Source organism: Saccostrea cucullata, unplaced genomic scaffold (assembly GCF_032062105.1).
Source record: "Saccostrea cucullata isolate Sc308-1 unplaced genomic scaffold, CSIRO_AGI_Scuc_v1 ctg2502, whole genome shotgun sequence".
Lineage (NCBI taxonomy): Eukaryota > Metazoa > Mollusca > Bivalvia > Ostreida > Ostreidae > Saccostrea > Saccostrea cuccullata.
This window is the reverse complement of record NW_026936109.1, coordinates 11,955-31,807: the sequence shown is the minus strand read 5'-3', so window position 1 is coordinate 31,807 and position 19,853 is coordinate 11,955. Positions and strand designations below refer to the sequence as shown.

Genomic DNA, 19,853 nt, shown 5'->3' with positions numbered 1-19,853 from the left:
AGAAATATTAGAATTAGAGCAGAATTTAACAGATCGACTACTCAATGAACTTGAAGAAAAGAAAAGAGAAGTAGAAGAAATAAAGAATATAAAATTCAAAGGTCAATGCATAAGGTCAAAGGTCAAATGGATTGAGGAGGGAGAAAAACCTTCAAAATATTTTGTAAGTTTACAATCAAGAAACTATGTAAGTAAGCAAATACCTAAAATAGAAAAAGATAATGGATCAATTGTTTCTTCTCAAAGCGAGATATTAAATGAAACGAAAGCTTTCTATTAAAACTTATATAAGAAAAGGGAAAATGTAGAATCTGAAAATATTCATGAAAGACTTAAATATTTTGATATTCCTAAATTAAGTAGAGAAGAATCAAATAGTCTTGAAGGTTCAGTAACAAACGTTGAAGTTTTAAACTTCTTAAAACAAATGAAAAATGATAAAAGTCCAGGACCGGATGGATTTACATGTGAATTTTTTAAATTTTCTGGAAAGATATTGGCTCCTTTATTACAAGAGCAATAAATAATTCAAATGAAAAACTGCAATTCTCAGACTCAAATAAATTAGGAATCTTTACTTGTATCCCAAAAGCAGGAGAACCAAAACAATTTCTGAAAAACTGGCGAGCCATTAGTCTCTTAAATGTTGTTTATAAAATAGCATCAGGATGCATCGCGGAACGATTGAAAACTAAATTGGACAAATTGACATAACATCTCAACCTCTCTGCATTACCACCCCGATGAAATTGACTGGACAAGTTTTTTTGACTGTCTGCAAAGTGAGATAACGGCCTACACTCTAGCTGACCATGAGAGAGATGACCAGGACACTAAATATTTGGAGACGTGAGGATCCACCAGTGTTCAAACGGAAGGTATGTACACCGGTGTAAAATGTTGAACTTTTGATTGAGGCTCTTGACATTTTATTTTCATATCAATTTGTTTGTATTACTTGTTTTTTTTTTTTTAATTCTTTGACTGTTTTTATGTAGTCAATTTTCGGATTGTATTTTTTATCAATTTATATGTGTAGGTTAAGGGAAACTTAAATTATTTTGCCATATTTACATCATAATCCAAAAAAAAGTTTATAACGACAACATCAATAAGTTCACTGTAATTCATTGAAGCCTCAAACCTGGGTGAGATCAGGAGAATGCTAAGGTTTTCTTGAAACAGAAGGGCAATACAGCAAAGTCCAATGAAAAGGGGGTATATATGTTTTCCATTTTCCTGTAAGTGAAAAAATCTTTGTACTTGTTAACTAATAAATATATATATATATTCGAGAGAAGAGAGAATGTTGAAATTTATATCATATCTGTTAAAAGCTCACGTTTTATTTGTGTACTAGTATGTTAAAAAAAGTCATGAATATTTAAAAACCACAAAGAAAATGGTTTGGTAAACACAACCTTGAGTAGCATTCTAATAAGTAAGTAGATTTTCTTTTATTAAATTTCCTAAATTAATATTTTGAAGCCATTATGATATTAATGTATGTTTTGCAGATAATTTATGAGTTACTTCTCTTTACAAAGATGTCTGACTGAAATCGAGAAAGTTATTCCTGAGTTCGTTTCACACGTTCCATGTTTCATGCGCAATGATCATTTGAATCCATTAGGCTTGCTCCAGTGTCCAACCTATTACCCACTGGATTATACGAATTGGTGAAAAGAAACGGTGTAGGGAAAACAGCTTCTTAAGGAACAATAATTAGCATGAATATGGTAATATAATCATAAATATTACTAGAATTATTTGTATGTTCAGAAATGAACTAAATTTCAACTTCTTGACTCAACAAGTTATAAATGTACGTTACGAATATAAACAGATTTCTCATAAAAAGTCCTGTATTTACACTCGACCAGTACAGAACCGTAACTCTATACGAACCCCCCCCCCCCCCCCCCCCACACACACACACACACACAACCTAAAAAATCATGAGCCACAGAACGATTTAACAAACCGGAGAGGTGAGATGGGGTTACATGTATGCACGATTTCCAAGAACGTATTTTGAATGCAGACTTTCCTGCGAGGGGAAAAGTGTAAGCTAAATATTTTACACATGCAAGAAAATAGCTTGTTGCATGCCATGTTTCCAGCGATTAAAGAAGTACCGTGGCTATCCTCTCTGCAGGAGCAGAATAACACCTGGTAAATTATTATGATTATCAATTGGTGTTCAATAGCGTGGCATAGATTTTCTCTTTTGAAATATCATCTTTTTTTCTCTTTCAGACCCTGCTTCAATTTAAATTTCATGAAAGCAACAAAGGGTGGGGGGGGGGGGGCTTATTCTACTTTTAACTTCTTTTAAGAGTAAATCTATTACACTATATTAATATATATATATAATACGTTTACTTCTCCTTGACCATTGGAGGTGTCTTTTTATGTTTACTTCACTCGTGTTTTATAAATGACATAACAGTTAACCCTTTCATGTGGCCACTGACCAGTCTGCGCGTCACGCATGTGCGACCAGTCCGGTCCCTGTGTATATACAGTGAAGTGTCCTTGTTACAGCTATAGCCCCGCACGATCAATTGACCGAGGAGCAGGCGCCATGTTGAGACTTTCAGATTTCCTTATTTTTGTGACTTTTGCTAGCTGCTGCCAGAGAAAGAACATTATGACGTGCGAGACGATACCAGAATCCAGTAAGAGGATGGAGGGCGTCAGGATTTTGATAGTTGAAATGGTCAAAGACATGCAACAGAATAGATCATTTCCGACCGCCATGATACTGTGGTTTCATCAATTTTAGTTGGCATCAATTTTCATGGATTTTGTAATACAGACGTTTTCGAGGATACGCAATTTCGTGGACAAAAGCATTGCCTATAAAAATATATGTCATATTTCGTATTTCAATGAACATTTGAATTCGTGGATCTGCTCAACAACGGAATCCAAGAAAATTGGTGCTCAACGAATAATGATGAAACCACAGTATGAAAGTACAGAACCCTCACTCTCTTACGAACCCAGAAAAAATCATAAGCCTTAAATAAAATGAACAGACAGGAGAGCCGATGTGGGGTACATGTATGCACGATTTCCAAGAACATATTTTTGAATGCAGACTTTGCTGCGAGGGGAAAAGTGTAAGCTAAAAATTTTACACATGCAAGAATATAGCTTGTTGCATGCCATGTTTGATCAAACATGAAATACCTACAATTCATTAATCTCTTCGTTAACTGTGTTTATCTATCCATGTTTATATATTCAAGGGAAATAAAAGTCATTCATATTTAACAATTAAGTTGTAGAATGCAAGAAGTAAAATTAATAATTATTTTATAAACAATGTCACGATATACTATTTATGGACTTTGTGGAAAATCATTTTCACAGAACTATTTATTTAAAAGACATAAAAAACCGTGATGAAGCAAAGAAAAGGAAACTTATTTGTGAAGTGTGTGGAGCTTTTTATATATGTTCGGGGCCTCGAAAGACCACAAAAAATTCAAACATCAAAACTAGAGGTACTGTAAGCAATGAGCTCACTAGATGATACCCCCGCCCCATAATGTCCATGTGTTGCTAAATATTGTTTTCCTGTAATGTGTAGAGAGGAATTTCTCGTCCTATCAAATGTCATCCAGAATCTTCTATAGTGTAGTACGGGTAAACATATAATGGCAATGTCCATGTTTTGTTATGAAAAACCTATAATACCTGACGATTAAAAAAGTAAAATAGCAGGTGCACAATGGTAATATATAAAAAAGGATTCTGTGAACGTTTCAGTAAATTTCACTCAAAGTAGTACAAGAGGAGTTGCGGATAAGTGATAAAGCGTAACAGACGGACGGACGTACAGACGTAAATACCGATTACTTTATACACTCCCACTTTTCTTTTCAAGCGGGGGGGGGGGGGTATAATGAGGGATACTTGTGCACCCAATGCGAGAAGAGTTTTAAAGACACATACCAATTAGAAGTCATGTTGCGACTCATTCATAAGAGAGAGAAGCTTGCGATATATAGAATATCACACTGCTGTTTTGATCTCGGCCCTGGTATCAGCCCGAGCGGTTGGTACCGAGACCACCCGAGGGCTGATACCAGGGACGAGATCAAAACAGTGGTGTGATGTTGTTTATATCATATAACTAAAACCAAAGAAAAGAACAAAAATTTACTATTTATTTTTCGATCAAAAAGTTCATATAAAATTGTCGTAAGAAAATTAGAGTTATCTTTCTTTATTTCGATGTTCCTGAGATGTTGCTTGGCGGTGAATAATAATTTACGAGAAAGATTTGCATGGTTTGGTCATTGAAAAGAATAGTGTTTTAAAACATTTCATTTCGAAGCAAATTGGATAACAAAGATTTAAAAGGTCCCAAACTAATAAAAAATATTCTACTTTCACTTTGGATCGAACCGGGGTTACAACTTCTTCAACGAATCGTTAAAAATATAAGTCTGAGATTTATAGTAACTGTTTGTTTTGTTTTCCATATATATATATAATTGAAAATGGCACATACAATAAATGAAAACTTGATATTGTCTTACTGTCAAAGCAAATAAACGTCCATTTTTTCCAAACATGACATGTTGCCGTCGTAGAAATAAACAAGAGTTACCTCTCTTACGTCACAAGCGCTATCATTTGGCGCAATTTTTAAAACATGTTTTTCCAAATTCTGATATAAATAATTTTTTTTTAAAGATTATGGTTCAACTTTTCGATATAAAATGTTTCTCTTTAATACTTAAATATGAATTTTACTCTTAATTCACACAAATCAAACAGAAATAATGGATTGAAATTTGAGGGCGAGACAGCCCCTTGCCGACGGGCCGAGACAGAGATATCTCAGCCCTAAGGGCGAGACAGCCATACTTCCGAGGCGCTGTCTCGCCTAGTCCGAAACGCCTGTATCAGGGCTGATACACTACTAGGTATATGATATAAAGGCGGAGGACACTTCAGTGATATTGTTTGTCACAAGAAACGCTGTGGAAGAAAATCTAGGGGCCCATCTGTATGTTGTGAAGTTTATGGGAAAAATTTCCTCGAAAGAAAATATCTAAAAGAGCATATGAAATACAAGCATTCTGTTACCGCTACCATTTCGTGCCCAAAGTGTGGAAAGTCCTTCCGCCATAGAAAGTCTTCGAAAAACCACCAAAAGATTTGTCTTCTGCAACAAGGCGAAAAAATGTTAAAACTTCATTTGTAATGCCTTAATCATAAATGTTAAACAAAAAATAGCCAAAATTAATTTTTTTCTAAAAGGATATGTGATTTAATCTGCATTTGGATTCAAGGCTGTTTTCCAAATTTAAAAAGAATCCCGTGCGGCTGGAATTTATCGGATGATGTACAATATGCCTATTAACAAAGCGCAGATTTAAGACATGTGGATGTGGATGTCTATCCAGAACATTATAGGGCCTGCTAGGAATTGAACAACCTTAATTCGTAGATTATTTTGGAGCCCATGTTTAACACATTGGGAGAGGATTTTAATCTGCACGTTTGTTTTTGTGAACGGGTTAAACCCTGAAGTGTTCATGGATTGGGTTATGCTCATGGGCTTGGCTAGGGACAGAGCAGCACAGAGCTATTTTCGGACCATCTTCAGGTAGTACTTTCCATCCGGTTGAAAATTTATCAGTATCGACTGTATGCTTACAATTAAAAAATTAATCAAGATTAATCATGCTGGTCAGAATTATGCGTTATATGCCTGGAATGCGAGTCAGAGACAATATCAATCCGTGGATGGACGAAGGAGGCGGTACCTTCCTTACGGGGAAAGAAAGAACAGAAAGTAACAAATGAAAATAACAAAATAAATGTACAAACTCTCTATTTACAGTCCTTGTTTTCTAATGTATATTGGGAAAATTTTTAAGGGTGAGTATAAAGTTAGATCCAGTTTTAAGGTTATTGCTATTCAAACTTATTGAAGAAGCTCCACCCGTCTCGTTAGAAATATGCGTCGTTTATATTTTTTGCAATCCATGGAATTTTAACGACCTGTTTACAAGACCTGAAGGAGATGTACATAACTGATACAGGACAAAACAGCATTCTGGCATCAACATAACCATGCCCGTACACCAACTGCGATTATCAGATGAACGTTAAAGCGCTAGCCGGGGCCCCTGGAGGAAGCATATTCCGATGTTCAAAGAACATCCAGGACTTACTCATTCTTTGACAAGAGGAATTTGATGCTACACGATACCATAGTCTTCAGCAAGTCCTACATGGGAAAGAGCAGTCTGGCACTATGCGTGCGGTTTTCAGGAATAGCGTATGAGACAATGGCTGTCAACTGGGGAAGTTTTACCAGGGAACTCTTCAAGGAATTTTTTTTAAAAAGATCTCTGGCTCTGGAAATCGCAGGGGGTTGATTGATTGATTGATTGATTGTATTCTGTTTAACGTCCCTCTCCAGAATATTTCACTGATATGAAGACGTCACCATTGCCGGTGAAGGGCTGCAAATTTGGGCCTATGCTCGGCACTCAGGGCCATTGAGCAGGGAGGGATCTTTATCGTGCCACACCTGCTGTGACACGGGGCCTCGGTTTATACGGTCTCATCCGAAGGACCGCCCCATTTAGTCGCCTTTTACGACAAGCAAGGGGGTACTGAGGACCTATTCTAACCCGGATCCTCACGGGGTTCAGGGGGTTGAAAAGATTGACGAATCCCTTGCAGGGTTGAAGAGATTGACGAATCCCTAAAAGACAGAAGAGTGATGTTCCACAGAGGAAACCCTAACCATTAAAAAAACAAAAGACATTGACATGGCGTTTCTTGCCAAATGAAAAATAATGTTTAACATGAAAATAAACCAAGAGTATTTGATTTCATTACAAATTGAAATAATTGAAATGTGTGCCTCACATGCTACAAATATTCATGCTTTGGGTTAGCAAGTTCATATAAAACATTTAGTAACGGTAAAAAAGCAACTCACCAAATAAAGAAATGTTTAAGTAGAAAAAAAAAATCCAGAATACGAGATACAATTTACAAGCAGTTGCATGTGAAGCAGGTCTGGTGTTCATATAGCCTGTTCTTCTCGTTGTGTTTAGTTTTGTTTTGAGACGACTTCAGAGAATTTGTACATAGATTTTTATGTCTTTGTTGAAACTTTCATTTGTGTTTTTCTCTTCGGTACCATTTAGGTCCTAAAGATAAAGACAGTTGAGGAAGATTCGGTCCCGGTGCTCATACAACGAGGAGACACGGAGGAAGATTTGGTAAGTGCATTCAGCCTCTAATCAAGGATTTCAAAGAATTCTTGTACAAGGCACCTTAAAACTTTGTTTGAATTTGGTTGAATCCATATGTAAGCAAGATCAAGATTGTTTTGTTTATGTATAATGTATTGAAACCCTTAACATGTTATAGATCATTTCTCTGGTTTTGGAAAAAGTTTAGGTTCATTGAGGATCACAGGAGAAACTCAAAATCTTCCAAAACCACTCATATAATAAATTTAAATATTAAATATGGCTCAAATATTGCTGACTGTGTAAAACAGCAAAAATAAATCAATCATAAGGTATTGCTTGCTACTTAAAAAAATAGTATGCATTAATAAATAATATCGTATGTCATGTATGTTCTGTTGGTAAAACTTCACTTAAATAAACCACATTTTTCACGGAACGAAATTTTTAAATGCTGTTTTGTCTTGTTTAACTGGTGATTCATTTTTATCAAACAGTGGGTCATAACAAGAGTGGACCCAATCCTAATCATGTTTAGTAGGCATATGCAAAGCTGTATTTTTTGATATATAACAAAACCCTAAAACCTTTTTTATCCAATGAAAAAAAAGGATGCCAACCTACCTACCAAGTCCATTAAATAAAGGTAAAATATAGGTCGGCAACTTCTAACAAATAATAGTTTAAGATTGGCCCATAATATTTAAAAAGTCTAGATGTAAATAATTGATAACCTAGCAAACTTTACACTGCATTATTTATTTTTAAGGTTTTACAGTCAGACAGCAGAAAGAACGCATTTAGAGGCTAGTTTGCACAACTAGGAGAACTGCGCACTTTTTACCTCAGTGCACCACCTTTGGCCCTGGGTGCAAAATGCTCTTTGAAAATTTATAAGAAGATCATGAAAGTTTTCCAGTTGGATGACCCTGCCGAAATTAAACTTTCGCCAAACATAAAATATCTGTGAAAAAGAGTGTCAAATTCTGTTGAGATAGCTTTACTATGGCTAATTGATCGTCTAGTTTCACTTAAAGAGCAATTCCCTAAGTGTCTATTGTATTGCAATTCAATTAAAGATGCTTCAATTATATACCAGTACATTATTACAGAATGTCCTGATTCCACCCATTATGTGAATATGTTTCACTCTGAATCGGCGCAAAAGACAGAATCATTAGCGATTTGGGGAATTCTAACATTGACCTGCGTTTAATAATAGCCTCAAGTGCTCTGGGCATGGGGGTGAACGTTCAAGGATTTCATTCACTTGTGCTCTATGGGCCTCCACAAACAACGGTAGACTTGATCCAAGAAATAGGGCGTGTTGGTAGGGACAGTACGCCATCCTGTGCAGTATTACTACATAATTCCTACAATGTGCGCTACATTGATTGTGATGTGAAAAGTGTCCTGCGCGACAGCACTTGCAGAAGACTTTCCATAATGAAATGTGACAGATAAATTTTTTTCAGGAGGAAAGCTAATTAATCCCAAGGTACTCATAGCTGCATTCAGTTTAAATAGGAACATTTTTAGCAGTTATCTCTCTTTGCCAGTGCATTCTTATTTAAAGTTAAGGAATCTACACCACCACCCCAGCTCCAAACCAGGGGACACAGACTTAGAGAAACAAATTCAGCATCAAAAGATGTCGTTCTGCCTATCGAACTACTATACCAAATTTGATCTTATTTGGGCAACCATAATAAAAGTTATTAGAAAAAAACAGAAAATGTGTGGATGGAAGAATGACAGACGGACAGACGGACAGCGTGATTACTATAGGGCACCTGCAAATCCTTGCGGTGCCCTAATTAATGTATCATTGAGTCAAATGGTGACTAACATTTCTCTTACTTATTGTTTGACCATTATTTATACACTGAATTGACGACGGATTTTTTCCCGTTATTTCCTGATCATTACAACGAGCACAAGGCTAGCGTGACCGGTCAGCAGTGGATGCTCACTCCTCCTTGGCACCTGTTTGATATTTGTATATTGTTTAATGGACTTTGAGATTGAATACTCTTCGTTATCTCCGTATCCTTCCATTTTGATGTACAGTGTTTTGGAGTGCACATGATGCGGTCAAGAGACCAACTTTCAAACAGGATTCAGTGGGCAGCGCAGGTAGATAATGTGATCTGCCGACCATTCCTTTTAAGTTTTACTGCGTCAGCTCATGTATGCTATTATCTCAGTCGACGATATTGTTGGGCGTAATGTTTATAACCTGTACTAATGGCTTCTTAGTCAGTTTGTTAACTGTAATTGTTCGAGGAATTTTATCAAAAGATCTTTATTGTTCATAAATATAACAAGATATAGTAATTTTTTGAGAACATTTTTAAGATTAAAAAGTGCTTAATTGTGGTTAATTCTGATAATATATTATTTCTGATGCCATCCGTTCTTTTAAAACGGTGACATAGCCTAAGGGGACGACCATTTGATCCTGAGGGGGGGGGGGGGGGCTGGCAAATTTTTTTTGAGACGGATTATTTATTTTCATGCCTGTCGAGGACAGATTATTTATTTTCTTCTTTGTCTTACCGTACCCTGATCACTTGATTCTAAAAGTATACCATAGGCGGATACAGGATTTAGGGAGTGGGCGTATTTAACTTCGTTCAGGCAAGAGTGGGTCCTAGGCGAAGCCCTGGTGGAGGCCAAGGGAGCTCTTGGGTTTTCATGTACTGTAGATCACTAAATTTTCGCGAGACCTTATTTTCGCGAGATAGTCATTGACACTTGGTAAGCGAGACAAAATTTTCAGGAATTGTGGTTATTGCTTTATATAATCTTATGGAATACTTTTGTACGCAAGAACTTATTTTTCGCGAAGACACTGTCTCGCGTAATTACGCGAAAATAAAGTTCTCGCGAATAAAAAGTGATTTACAGTATTTTAAGAGTAAAACAAGGCACTATTATAGTGGTATTGGTTATTTTGAACCAAAGTGTGACTTAATTAATACTGTTCATACCATACTTTAAATGAAAGGGTTCAGGGGGCTTTGCCCCCTGAAGCTCTTGGGTTTTTTCTGTATGTTAGAGAGTAAACCCAGACACATTTGTGAGGAATTGGTTAGATATGTACCAAAGTACGACATTATTCACATGTTATTAATATACTAGCCATATCATACCTTGAAGGAAAAGGGATACTTAAGTATCCAGTCTGGTTATCTGATTTTAAATACTATTTGGTTCTAAACTGGCGAGCGAAGCGAGCCCAAAAAATTTTTGAATTTAAAACTTTTGAGATTAAATTTGACGTAAGTAAAAAAGTTATTTTTAACAATATTAACATGTATATATCATAAGTCAAGTCAGATTAATTATTTTCTTTGTGGCGGAGGAAAGATTATTTATTTTCAACATTTTCAGGGACAGATTATTTATTTCCAAAATCTGCCAGCCCCCCCCCCCCCCCATCAGAATCAAAATGGTCGTCTCTTAAAAGGGAAAAATATCATTCCCCTCGTAAGGAAAATGAAAACAACAGGAAAAGTAACATAAACATGCAAAGTAATAAATGCATGGAAGATATGCTCTGCTGGGAACTAATCTCGGCACTCACATGGAAGGATGAGAAAGAAATATTGGAAATGGCGCAGAAGGAGGCGACAGAGGTTAACCTTGGACACTATTGCATTATGCAATTATTCAGGCTAATGGGGTTGGCCAGAAAGCCGCCCTGACCGTGCGCCGTTTGGTAAGTGCTTGTAGAGATAAGAAGGCCATTGCTGCGTGCACGGGGCAGCCGACAAGTTCTCCCGCGATACTTGCTATCAGCATTCCGGAAACGAATACTTCTTGTTGGTTTTGAAATGAGATACAACCGGAAGTTACTGAAGAGAATAGAAAGTAGAAACTATATTAAGGTTTACTTGTATTTGTGACTATGTGAAAATGCTCGGGACACGAGACAATAAACATTGTATAACCTCAGCCTTGTCGTATTTTAAAGATCAACATGGATTAATATCCAAAGGGCCAAAGACAAAGGTCTTTTTGGGCGTAAGACAATCCCCAGAGCTAATTCCCCGCCGAACGAAACTCTTGCCGTAATATGTAGTGGAGAAAAAATTCGGATTCTCACATGCCAAGACCGCAAATTTACAACATGCCAACTACGTTCTTGGAAGACGAGGACTTCGACTGAGAAGAGCAAGAAGACGATGTAATGTTTTTTTTCCGTTTGAAAAGTTAAAGCAGTGGCGATGAAGATGCCGTCGCCTGGCTGGCAAAATAATGACGATAGGCAAGCGGCAGGTTTCTCGCTCCATTTGTCAGGTTGTCTTTCTGTCTGGTACGATAATTAAGAACAGAGAATTTGAAGACGTTGCCGCAGCATTCTTAGATAGATTTAGATTTCAAAACAACGCATATGATGTATCATTGTGCAAAATACTGCAACTGCCAACTGAATCAGCTGGGAAATATGTGACTAGGTTTGTAAAACAAGCTCAAAAGGTCAACTGGCCTGAGAGTCTCCGAGTAGGTGCTTTGTTAAATGTTATCCAATAATATTAAACAAAATGTAACCATGAGAGATCATGAGTAAGGCAATCCTCAGAGCTAATTCCCCGGCGACCGAAAAGCTCGCCGTAATACATGTATTAATTACATTTAGAAATTTTCGGGCGACTTTAGCATATGGACCGTAACGACAATAGGTCGAAACCACTGGACACGTTATACAACTTATCGGGCGTTTTATTTGTGCATCCTTTGTAGTTTTTAGCTGTATTGGTCAGAGACCAGGGGCCCGTTTTACAAAAGAACTTACGACTTAAGATCACTTTTAATTCTTCATATAACTTTTTAATTAACTTTATATCGAAAATTATTTTAAACTATTTTAAAGGAATGTGGTTAGATGTTTTTACAGAAACAATTTCAAAGAGAATGATTAATTTTGCAAAATTTTACAATCACCTTAAGTTTTTGGTCTTAGTCGTAAGTTCTTTTGCAAAACAGGCCCCAGAAGAGCTTATGCGAAAGTAATGCGTCCGTCGTACGTCTGTCTGTAAACAACTTTTCAGATTGCTTCTTCTCCTACAGTTTTGGTCCAAATTCAATATAACTTGGCACAGAAGTAGACTACACTAGGATACATAATTCTGTGCATCGGTTTTTGATTTCAACACCTGCCATAGTTATTAAAATAGAAATTTCTGTGAAATTCTTTCATAATGCTACTGTCGCCCGCGTGGCTTAGTGGTTAGAGCCTCTGCTCTAAAGTCGCGAAGTAAAGAGTCAATCCTTACGTCGCGGGTTCGAATCCAACTGTGGGACGTGGAGACCGGTCCTTCGGATAAGACCGTATAAATTGAGGTCCCGTGTCGCAGTAGGTGTTGGCACGAAAAAGATCCCTCCCTGCTCAATGGCCCTGTGTGCCGAGTAAAGGACAATATTTGCAGCTCTCCACCGGCAAATAGTGGCGTCGCCATATGATTGAAAACTTCCCGAGCAGGACGTTAAACAATATACTGTCTAATCCGACACCTGAATAATCCGACACACTGTTAATTCCGACGTTAATTTTTTTCCCATTTTAGTATTTTCCTTGTTTTTAACACTGTGCAATCCGACACAAAATTTGTCTCCCAGTGTGTTTCTATATAACCCATACCCTACTATTCTCGCATAGTGATCTAAGAATTTATATTGCGTAAGCATACTATGCCGAAATAGAGCACGGCTTCAATTTCTTAGGAGAATCCGACAGCGCCCATACCGGGGAGCGAACTCACGACCCCGAGATTGTCAGTCCGACGCGCTACCGATTACGTTACAGACGCCGTTATGTATAGTTCTGTATTATAATATATATGAACTTAGTTTCAAATAATTTACACTCAAAATTAAAAGTAAACAAAACAAGTATATACTGACAAAACGTCAGAGATACTCAAGCTGTAGAAAGTCAGCTAGGAAGTGTCATTAATTAATATCCTAAAATGATATAAGATGAGGGCTATTAAGTTCAATCTTCTGTTGAATAAAATACAGGTAATTGAAACAAAATTCATATATTGAATATTGAATATAATTAATCGTACTACTTTTTAAGATGAACTTACGTTCTACACTTTCAGGTATATTTTATAGGGGATAGTTGCCGTTTCTCAATTTAATGAAATATTTGTTTATGTAGACATTTAATATACTTCAAACTCATGCGCGGATCTAGAGGGGGGTCGGGGGGTGGTGGGTCAGGACCCCCCTGGAATTTACCAGGTTAAAAATGTATATATTAAAACAAGGAAAAAGTTACCATGGACCCCCCTTGGAAAACGCAGACCCCCCCTGGTAAACACGAATATCAATATGTGTAAAATGGGTTTGAAAAGTACTCCCCCCCCCCCCTCACGAAATAGGTTTTTGACGTTTAGGCAAGTTTTACTCTCTTTTTTTTTGGCTTAATTGTCAAGAAATTTTTGGGATAGGATTTTTTTTTGACTGCGCCTGAAACTATAAACAGTTTTTTGAATTTTTTGCTTAATAACGTACATCAGAACCATAGGCGTCGGAACTGGCATTGAAAATTGGGGTTTACGTAATTTTGTTGGTTTAGCCCCCCCCCCCCCTTTTCAATTAGGCCCCCACCCACTTTCAGTTTGCTTCCGACGCCTATGACAACATTTAATATACATCAATCCAAACAGCTTGTTACAAGCCTGTAGAAGAGTTTTTTCAAAGAGGGGGGGGGGCGGGCTGCAAATAATCCACGTGACTACGGATTCATCCAGCTGTGCGACATGTCCATTATATTCCGTACGAATCCAAATGAAGTTATATATAGGTTCCATTACCAAATTGACGATAATGCTATTTTTTAGAAAAACAAACGTACGTATGAGGGTGAATTTATCATTAATAAATTTATTTTGTGCTATTATTTTATTGTCACTCAAAGTACACATCATTTGCAGGCAAGCGAGTTACAATATCAGTTGGGGGGGGGGGGGCATTTTCTGGCCATGCATATTGTAGAATTTGTTAACGATGGGGTAACCTGCGTCACCTTTCAGAGTCACCAGTGGACTCGTCCATGGATGCTTTGTCGGCGACTGAAAGTTACCTGAGATTCCTACGCAAAGGAAAGCGCGAAATCTCTGTAAAGAAACTGTTGCGGCTGCGGGGCTTCACTCGTTGTTCATACGCCATAGAAAAGAATCCAACATTAAACACTTAATATCTATGAATATACAAAAGTTTTCAAGATAAGCTTCATTTTTGTTTCTAGAAATATTTTTCTCTACCAAAATAATATATTTTCGTGTTTTAAAACTTAATAAATCGATGACTTAGCATCGTTTTAGATAACTCAAGCCCCTCTAGGGCTTGAGTAATAAATATTCTAAAATGATTTCTTGCAACCCCCCTTTCTTCACTCAAATAATATTCTCTGAAACTATCTGTAGATTATACCTATAAAGCATGGAAGTTCAAAATTAAAGAAAAAGATTATGACGTACATGATGCATAAGGTGACGTCATAATAGAGTAAATGAATGTTACAGATGATGAAACATCGGGAATAAAAAAAATTTCCGATTTATACAGTAACGACAGTCAGCATAATAATATCCGGCTCGTACACCATGTGTCAAACCCTGACTACTATTTAGGCATAGTGCACGCAAAACACAACACTATTATATAAATAAAAGTTCCTTTTGATTGATAAATGATCTTTTTATTTTTCAACGTTGTTAATTATTTGTCTGAGCTGGACGGGTGTTGTAGAATTATTGAATGTTTATATTATACCATGTAAAAGTTATCTTGAACCCCTAAAAAACACTGAGCGACCGTATAAAAGATTTCCAATGTAAATCAGCTTGCACAAATTTAGCTCTCAGGGTATGATCTATTAGTTTCGGATCAAGCAATTATCAATCCTTATACAGCCTGACGCCGTGACGTCAGGCAATAAGGACGAAAATGAAAACAATAAAGCGACATGTAATTACAACAATAACAAAGCATAAAGAAGTAGGCAGAATAAGAATAAAAGCAAGATACATAGGCTTTTGGCGGTAATTCCCTTCCATACCAGCTAGGTATGCATATACTAGTTGGGAGTTTTATAATTCTGAGTTCATCTTCATATTGTTCAATTTCCATCACTATCCACCTCTGCGTGGTTTGGACTGGGCAATGTCACGTAAGTTATAGCTGTCTGCTAAGTATTTCGGAAATAAAAGGTTCGTCCCGGGTGAACTTGTCCGGTTTTCACCAATCCCGGGTATTCAAAAAATGCGAATATATTTCTTATAATCGGGATTCATTACTGCAACAGTTAAATGTTTTAGGTAGTTGAAGTTCAATTTCAAATATTTAAGAGTCAAAATCAGCAAGCATCGAGCATTTAGTTAAAAAATGTGGAAAGTGGCATAGAAACAGATTTGGTTAAAACTCATATATAAATTTTCAGAACAAAGGGTATGATAGAAAAAAGCAAGCAAAAAATAATTTTCCGCATTGTTGCTATGGAAACCACGCGCTTTCAGTACACGTCTTTTGTACTTTATCATGACACTTGAATTTATGGTTAAACAAATACTTTTTTATTACTAGTCATTAAAAAAAGCTTTTTAAATTATTATTTAATTTATATAAATATACTCTATTTTAACAAATGTTGATTATTAAAATTCTCTTCACCCTTTGATAAATAAAACTAGTTTTTGGAGGTTTATTTTGCTTTAAAAAACAGCAAATTTGAAGTACTCTATAAGAAATCTACAACCACATTAAAGCTTATCAACATAAAATATATATTAAATAGTATTTGTTCTAGAAGAATCAAGAAAAAAATCTGCAGGCAACTAAAGCATTTATATATGATAACTGATTTAAATCCATAATTTTCTGTAACTTTGGCTTCAAATTACCTCCCTTTGGTATAGCTCTCTAACATAGGAGGAATAAACGGTAGTTTGCTTGCATTGTTTTCAATACACTTATACAGAAGACTACCAGAAAATTACAAACTTGGAGCAGTCTGAGCCTCAGTTTTGGCGTTTTCATGAGTCTTAATTACGGTGAGTGACTGAAATTTTTACAATTTACCATTACAACAGTTACTGAAGAATGTATAACATAAATTAACCATGTTGTAAAATATGTAACACTTTTGCAGGTGTTTTTGCACATTTCATTTTAAGCCTAATTCTGATTGATTACTAGTATATATGTTAGCATTACTTTAGTATTTTATTACTTAAAAGAAAAGATTATGCATGGCCTGAGGAACTAGGAGGAGGGGGTATGCCCCCCCCCCTAATATTGCCGATATTAAACTGTAACATGATAAAATGAAATTAAATTCCCTAACTCAGATTGTTTCTGCGGGCCTAACGTGAAAAAGTTGGTCATGATTAGTTACATAACTGTATTCCAAATTTTAAAGTTTAATGTGAATTAAGTTTAATTTTGATTTGTTGTATTCACGGCATGTGTGTAACCAAGTCACTCACCAGCTATAATGATTATAACTTGAGTGATTGTCGGGTAAATAAAAATTCTGTATAGAATAATAGATATCTTTATTTACCATTTAAGATATTGATAATACCTGCTTTTTACATAAAAAATTATGAATTTATGAAAACCAACACTATTATGAAATATTTGTAAAATGGAATGACCTTTGTTATGGCGTCCGTAAAAAAAAAGGGGGGGGCACGGGATTAACTCTGTACTTAATATATTTTAGTTTAGGAAAGGGGATTACTTTGGAAGTATTGTGATACAGACAAGTGTATTATGTAGTGGACTAGTGGTAACTGAATTTTATATATACCACAGTAGAATAATTAATTAAAAAAAAAAATTTTTTTTGCTGATGTCATCCAGTGTTTACTTATAAAAGAAAATCCATATTCAGCTAATATTTTCTCCGGTACCACTGAACTAATTTAAGTCAACTTTAAGGTTCAAATAATAAGCACCTTCAGATTTAAAGCACCTAAATTTATTAGAAGAATCAATAATCTATACTCCATATTTTCTTGGGGGGGGGGGGGGGGGGGGTTGGGCCGAAATGAAAAACAAAATTTAGGGTTTTGCAAAACCTAGAACCAACTGACCTTTTTATTACAAGTTTTTGGATTTAAAGAATATCTAAAATCAATGCGGTCTCAACTTTGTGTTGTATACTTCTGTTTTTAGAATGAAATTAGGCACTTTGAAGCCAAACTCGGAAAGAAGCAGAAACAGAATTGGATGAGCTGATATAGAATGAGACAGGAAAAACATGTAAATAATACATTAAGTAAATACGTTAACTTTTTAAAATAAAATGATAAACCATTGAGATCTCTTGGAATTTAATTGATTCCAATAAACATGCTTTCCATTCATCATCATTGCTCAAGTTCAACTAGAAATGGTTCTAAGTAAATATCTGAAGGCAAAGCTGTATAATATTATAACATTTTAATTTTATCACTTTCTCAGGTTATCATTATGAGAATACGATATTACAATACAGACCATTGATGCTGGAAGTGAGTGGATAGTGTTACCGGAGACTCAGGGATCCAGAAAATAGATCCATAAATTGTACAGTGTATTCATGAAAGAGGATCAAATAAAAATGTTGAATCCAAAAGTAACATTCTTTGTTTGTCTGTTAGCATTTGTATATTGATGTAAATCTAATAACTATCAATTTTAAGCATGCAGATTCATAAATAGATAGTAGAAGAATCTGAAACATATCTTTATATTCTGCATTTTGAAGTAACATAATTAATACAAGGTCAATATTAAATGATTAATTAATTTCAAAACTGACAAAATGTTTTTGTGAGAAAAAAGAAAGAGCTCTAATTGTTATATTGTACCTCATGTACCACTGATGTTGGCGTGAGTGAAATAAAAATGATGATGATGATGATGAACTAGTTAAAAGTCGGACGACACGTTCCTCAAATTTATGTTTTGTATCTCTTAGTATTTATATACAGTGAAAACTGTCTAATCTGACACCTGAATAATCTGACACAATGTGAATTCCGGCGTTAAATTTCTTTCCCATTTTAGTATTTACGTTGTTTTTAACACTGTGAAATCCGACACCGTCAGTTGTCTCCCAGTGCATGTAGGATTACACAGGTTTCACTGTATATATAAAATATTCATATTTGTCATTCTCTTCTGATTTCTACATTGCTTTCACTGACAATGTTTTTAGATATAAGTACAATAAAAATTTCGATATATGCCATTCAAAGATTGCCCATTAGGGTTTTTAATGAATTTCTTTTAGGGTCAGTTCAAATTTAGACATTCATACATATTTAGCCCTTCCAGATTTTTATTTTAGGCACCAGTAGCTACTGAGGTCTTAGCTGTCTTGCAATATTGTTTCAAAATTAGGACAGTAGGAGAATATATCATCAGTTCAATACCAAAGACAGACATGGTATCGTTTTTGAAAGTGCACACTGAAAGAAATACATAGTGATTTTAACAAGTGTGCCTCGTAAAGCATTTGTAGTGATTAGTCATCTTTCTGTTTACTGTCTAAAATAGTTAGAAGTGGAGCGGGGGTTGTATAGATACGTAAATACCTAGTGAAAGTTACTTATCAATTCTAGATTTACTAATCTTATCTAGTAAATCTAATCAATACCCAGTAAAACTACTTTTAAGGTAGTGATTGTATGGACAGTTTTACTTGTCTTCTTAGTACTTCAACTAGTTTTTTTTCAGTGCATGGTGTGGGGTAGGCATTAAAAAAACTGCAAAAAAGTGGGGAAATTCTCCAAACTCGGGGTGGGGATGGGGGTGGGGGGTAAACATCAGGTTATGTTGAGAAAACAGTTGGATGGGGGATGCCATCCCCCCTACCCAACCCAAACCTGATGCTACATGCCTGATTGACATGGTTTTACTTTAAAATTATGTCAGCTGTCATAGTGACTCTCTTTCATAAACTAAAATTATTGTGAGCAAGCTCATAAAATGATACCACCCCTCCTGCTCTTGCATAAAATGTTTTTATTACAAAAAAGGTACAAAATTTAATTAATTTGAAACCTTTTAAAATTTTGCTAGTGCAGATATACATACCAAAAATGACTATGACAAATGCTCAAGTCATAAGTAGTAAAACCGTTGTGTTGAGCAAAAACTCATAATTAATAGTACACTTTTACTGCAGTGACCTTGAAAAAGCTATGTCCTTGAGTCAAGGTCAAACATGTCCAAATGAAATTTGGTCAAGGTCATGACAACCCTTCAGCTCAAAAATAATTCCCGAGATGAACCAAGTCTTTTCATTAGAACGTTACAGAATGGGCAAAGATTGCACTTTTCTTCTACCAATGACCTTGAACTTGTTCAAATGACCTTGAGTCAAGTTTTTGACACATCTCTTGATCACAAGCAATCTTAATATCAAGTATGAACTTTCAGTGGCACTTCATTGAAATGTTATGGACAAGTCAAAATTTTACATACATATGGATCGGTGAACAAGGTGATTCCTATCCCCCCCCCCCCCCCCCTTTTCCAAGTTTCGTTTGTGAGGAATATAAAATTCCTTTTGAAATTGAATGGGTATTTATTTATCAACAA

The 19,853-nt window shown here is 35.8% G+C and overlaps 1 long non-coding RNA gene and 1 pseudogene across 1 annotated transcript; both read left to right on the top strand.

Moving 5' to 3' along the window:
- Positions 1-812: 812 nt before the first annotated feature.
- On the top strand, positions 813-8,705 carry LOC134244760 (probable ATP-dependent DNA helicase RecS; annotated as a pseudogene).
- Positions 8,706-16,197: 7,492 nt separating this feature from the next.
- Positions 16,198-18,183, top strand: LOC134244762 (uncharacterized). The gene is made up of 3 exons (XR_009987286.1): positions 16,198-16,309; positions 17,439-17,525; positions 17,727-18,183. It is a non-coding gene; the product is annotated as an uncharacterized LOC134244762 (long non-coding RNA).
- Positions 18,184-19,853: the final 1,670 nt, after the last annotated feature.